The sequence below is a fragment of the Carica papaya genome, chromosome 5 (genome assembly GCF_054855325.1).
Source record: "Carica papaya isolate Zhongbai chromosome 5, ASM5485532v1, whole genome shotgun sequence".
Classification (NCBI taxonomy): Eukaryota; Viridiplantae; Streptophyta; class Magnoliopsida; order Brassicales; family Caricaceae; genus Carica; species Carica papaya.
Window position 1 is genome coordinate 34,050,711 of NC_142313.1, and position 6,095 is coordinate 34,056,805.

A 6,095-nucleotide genomic window follows, 5' to 3' on the forward strand; every position below is an offset into this window, starting at 1 on the left:
GTGGACAGGCATCTGTAAAAGTTGTTTAATGAACATTTCTTGCACACGCACACACCTCTACCACACCCCTCTCAATCTCCTTTTTTCCTTTTCTTTTTCATCTTATATTTCTTTCTACTTTTTTTTTTTTTTTTTTTATAAAAAAAATATTTATCTATATATCTTATATATATATATATATATATATCTTCCATTCATGGCTTGCATCTTACTAATGATTTTAATTAATGAGCTGGATCACTTAAAAGTCATGTTGGATTTGCAACAAGTTAATTCCCAAGTCCAACAAGGGTATTTAATTAGGGCAGCTGCTAATATCCATATATATATATATATATGTTTATACTGTAATTTTGTGAGACATGCAATTGGAATGAAGATTTGAGATAAGTACATGCATATTATAATCTTGAGAATATCTTATGATGAATCTAGATTTATATTCTTTTTAAAATTATTTCTGTGTATTAGTTTGGTTGTTTTATTTTTTAATTTATTATTTGTTCTATTATATAAAAGGACTTATCAGATTGCTTCATTACTAAAAAAATATCAATTTTCCAAGATATGATGGTATCTCTAGATATTTCTATTTTTTATTCTATATTTTTTCTAGCAGTTTTGGGAAGCCAAGTTTTAGGAATGTGATCTTGGGTAAGTAGGTGCATATATATGATCAAGTGCCTTTCAAAGAATTATCCACCCAAAAGATGCAGATCAACTATATCTATATATCTATACATATATGGTTATTGTATCAAATGCTTCAACAAAGAGGCGCATATATAAACTTTACACAATTAAAAGAATATAATTCTTGGTATCGACCTTATAACTAGGGATCAATTGGATCATATCGTATATATATATATATATATTGCATTATTGAAGATGCATCAATTGCAGTAAATAATTCAAGAAACTTAAGAACAAAAAGGTTTAAACATTAGTTTATGTTCTTAATCGAACACTTATAATATTCTTTTTCTACAAATTACCATTAGTGCATTATATGGTCCTCCATTGTTCCTGTGCTTTTCCCAAAAACCTATAGAAGAGAAGAGATGCATACAGTGTGTGTGTGTGTGTGGATGTGTATGCTGTGAGTTTATTTGTTTGAATTAGGGTTTATAATTAGTTAGTGACCCACGCACAGAATTATTTAGCTTTCGAGAAGACAAAAAGCTGTCAAATACATATATGTATATACATATGTGTGTTTGTATAGCTGAATCCTCAGTCCTAGGAGGCTTGTTGAAGACAAAAGTGGTTACCTCAAATTCCTTAATGAAAAGTTGTGTATGATTATACTTTCCTGCCCCATTTTTTTAGACCTTGGAGGAAAAGCTTGTTGCTTTTATGGGCTTCCACTTATCCTCATCAAGATGCTCAAATTGCTTCTCTCTCAAATTGGAATCTGCTTTCAACTGTTGAGGTGACTAAAGAGCTTTCAAGTTTGTTTTGGTGATGAGAACGATCAGAACCACTACCCCAAAAAAAAAAAAAAAAGAAAGAAGCAACTTTCCAATGCATGAATTCTGCTCATCAACAGAAATTACGTACTACCCACTTTGTTATTAGATATATATATATATGTTGCCTCAGAATGCAGGATTTAATTCATCATTAACTTCCACTTTCCCAATTAAAATCACTGATTAATTGCTTTTTTTTTAGAAAATATAAAAAAGAGACCACTTAATCTTGATTAATATGAGTTGGAGGACTATATGGAATTTGATCTCTTTTTGGTTGTCTGGAAATGGATGTGGGGTTGGCTTTGATTATATTTTTTGTGGACGACAAGTCTTCCAGCTGCCAACACTAAAACTAAAGACACCCCCTTACGTCTGAAAATGACTCCACATTTGCCTTTTAAAAAGACTATTTTTGGAAAGTAAAATAAAATTCTCTTTGTTCTTACACCATAAACACTTCAAATCCTTTTCACAAAATTAATATTAATTATCTATATAGATATATTACAGTTTATTGGGAATTTTTTTTCACATAATAGGTGAGAATTTTCTAGAGAGAACGTCTGATGAGAGAGTTATAGAGGTAACGATCAGAATTTATAAAGAAAATTTTTTCATGAATGAGAATTAGCGTCTGGTTCAGCAAAAGAAAAAAAAAATATATGAAAAACTTTTAACCATTTTTAAAAGGTTCGCTGCAAGAAAAACCAGCGAGTTATTTATCAAAAGGATTATTGTTGGTAAATACTTGTTAATTTTATCTAAAACTTTTAATTTTGGAATTACTTTGGGGATTAAATTTAAGATATGAAAATCATCACCAAGTCAAAATCTTTTGTGCCAAACTATCAAGAGAAGCATTTTAATGGAAATATACCTAAATCTACAGGGAAGTTAGCAAATTTTGGGCTGCTTGTTCAAATATTTGAAGTTTATATGTAGAGGATTTTCTCCGTATAGAGCATGAAGAATCTTTTCTCTAATTTTTTTTCTTTCTGAATGATGAGATTTTAGAAAAAAAAAAAAAAAAAAGTGTTTCTCTATATATAATTTAAGGATTATAACCATGTTTAATTAGTTTATTTTTTTAATTTCTAATTGGACAATTATAAAATTAAAAATTAGACTTTTGCTATGTACATATTAAAAGATTTTGCATTTTATGAGATGTCACTAAATTTATGTGTTAATCTTTATTAGATCATTTTAATTAGATTTTATTCTTATGATACAATGTAATACATAATTATCATTATATAATATACGAAAGTCCACTAATGTGATCATATATCATGTACAATAATTTCTCACTTAAACCATATATATCACTTTATAATTGTGTTTCATAATATAACCATATACACTCAAAAAAAAAATTTATTATTACCAGAAACATCTCTAATCAATCCGACCCATCAATCATATTAAGAAGTTATTAAAGAAGTTTATATACAATGCAACTAAACTTGTCAATTGTTATGTATACTAATACAATGAATAACATGGATTAAGTATGGAATTATAAGATGAAAATTACATGTGATGTAATTTTAACATGTTTATTTCCAACTAGTTCAACCTTACTCCTTAGTGAAATCAAACCAAATATATTTAAAGTACAAATAACTTACAAATTTTATTATTGCAGTAAGTAATCATGAGTTGTCCATTAAATAATCATAAAAGTATCGATAACTAAAAACGTACAAAGTATAAATCCTATTAAAATGACATATATATCCTCAAAAGATATAACACCTTTACAAACAATATGCTGATAAAAGACCTTATATGGTAAATCTTTAGTGACCAGATCTAGATCCATAAAGTTTTTGCTAATAAACTCTACAGGCACCTTACTACTCGGAATTCTTTATTTAATAATTGGGAACTTGATATTTATGTCCTTTGATTTTATCATATTCATCACAAGTTGATTTGTATTGCACCTTCAGCATGACAGACATGGAGTAATGGGTTACACAGAAAGGTAGTGGCTAAATTTAATCAAAAAATGTATAGTTCGCCATTCAACTAAACTAAATATCCCATACAAAGAGGCAAAAGCCAATTCTTTGTATATATAAATGTCAAACCCAAAGACACTAATTATTGCTCTTGCCTTTCCTCTACTCTCTTAATCATTGAGCACCATTTAGATCAACCTTCCAAAACCTATTGTGAATACATGCATAGTAAAATAAAAGTGCAAATAAAGTAAATATATTTAAAGTAAGCAACAAACAATACAATGTAATTATAAAAATATTTAAGAGTGTTAACTTATTAACCTTGACTATCATATTCCAAGATGAAATGGGAAGAGTAAAGCAAAACTTTAAAGCAAATAAGTAAATAATTAAGCAAAATAACCTGGAAAAAAATTATTGGAATGAAATAGAGAACAAGTTTGGGATAAGTTACCTATTGCGACCTTTAAGCACTATTGGCACTGGTAAATCGATTATTGAGCTGTATGTCCCATAAGGTATGTAACGGTCCTGGAAATTAAAAAGGAATGTATAAATTTATTGTAAGTGCAGAAACGAAATAAAATAGATTATGATTAATATCCCTTACAGAATAACCAAAACGAATTAAACGTATGAAAGAATAAGCTAATTAAAGAAAATACTATGAATGAATACTATAAGGAAAACTAATAAATTCTTATGCTTCTACTCGCCGTCTTCCTGCAGAACGGGCTCGGGAACCAAGTTCTCCTGATTTGAAATGGATAAGTAAAGAATGAGCTACACTAACCTAGTAAAGACATCACACTATCTCACTGTCACAGAAGTAAAGGTTGGTAGAAAATAAAAATGACCAATAGAGCATAATTTATAACAAACTCATTTATCAATAATAAAAATCTTTATTATCCACTTACCTCAGTGAGATTCATGAAAACGACCAATGGAAACAATAACATCATAAATATCATGAATTCATACATAATCTGTATCATAGTACATGTCATACTTTTGTATTTCAATCATCAAGTAATAAATTTTCCTCTTTTATCAGCCTACTAGTATCCATAGGGATCCATAGGGGGTCCCCGCTACACGTGAACCATTCACATTAATAACTTAATTCCAGGGTCGTCCCCATACCCCGTCCGGTATGGGTGCTAAAACCATAAACCTCAATACCCCGTCCAGTATGAGGGTGAAACGAGTCGTCCCCATACCCCGTCCGGTATGGGTGCCAAAACACATAAAATCTCCATACCTCGTCCGATATGAGAGATCACGTTCCCGGTAGAGTTCCCTACGGACCCGGTCCATCCACCATCTCCCCGGATATCTAGTTAGGCTGTCGACATTATTCATTTATCAATTCACATACCTTTTTCTATTTTTCTTAATTTCAATTATCCAATCAAACACAAACACGTAAACCAGTAATGGACACCAAGTAAAGCAACACAATATCGGGTTCATAATAATTCAAACCATAATAAATGAAACCGTTATTATGCATATGAAACCATAGAATAAACACATCAGGCACCATACTACATTTAACAACAACTGACCGAAAAATACATCAGATTCGGGCTCCATTAGCAACCTTAATTAATTATACATATCTATTAATTCACAACATACCATTTTATCATTTATTAAGCTTTAATGCCGTAATAGAAAATAGGGTAAGAGGTCCTTACTTGTTTCGGAGTCTGAAATCGGGTTTTCACCGCGCCTACGGGCAATCCTTAGATTCCCTGAATTTTTTTCCGGAAACTGAAACACACTTCCGGTACCTGCACATGTCCCCAAAAAATCCCAAATCAGACCCAGGGCCCTTTCGGCCAATTTTGGAATTCCGACACGGCGGCTTTGCCGTGTTCCGGCGACGGCACACCCCCCCCCTGCGACGGCAATCTGCCTCGGGTTGGCCGTTTTCGGCTGTTTTTGACCGTATTCGGCCAAACTTGCATTGGTTCCTGTGATAAAACACCCCTAGGGCCCTCGGTGGGCCAAAAAATTACAGAAAACTGAGACTTACCGGTGGCAGGGCTCTCGAGTGCGGCGGCTCCTCCGGCGCGAGTTGCGGTTTGGTGTTTTGCTCTAGTCAACCTGTAGAGAAAAGGACGGTAGTTACGGTGGTATAAAAATTACATCGAACGGAAACCGGGAAGGGCCTCATCGGAGGACAAATTGAAGAAACCCACGGCGGAGCTGCTGGGCTTCGGCGGTGTTTTCCAGCCAATTGGCTAGTGGTTTGGCTCTGATTTGGCCACAGGGAGGTTCAGCATCGAAAAACGAGCAAAGGAGAGAAATTTTACCTCGTTTGGAGGCTGAAAAATCCTCAGGTGCGGCGGCGGGTGGCAACGGCTGGTTCCTTCGGTGGCTGGGTCGTCTTCTCCGGCGAGGGTTCTGGCAGCTAGGGTTTGGGATTGGGTGTGGATGCGATTATTTATAACTCTCCCCTTTTAATTTGAGCCGTCCATCATGATTTAATCATTTCTGTCCGATCGCGATTAAATTAGAAATAAATCTGGGTCATCCATCGCGATACAATCTGTGTCGTCCGTACGTGATCAAATCTGGACCGTCCCCACGTGTGAGATCTGGGCCGTCCGTGCGCGCGGGAATAGATCTGGACCGT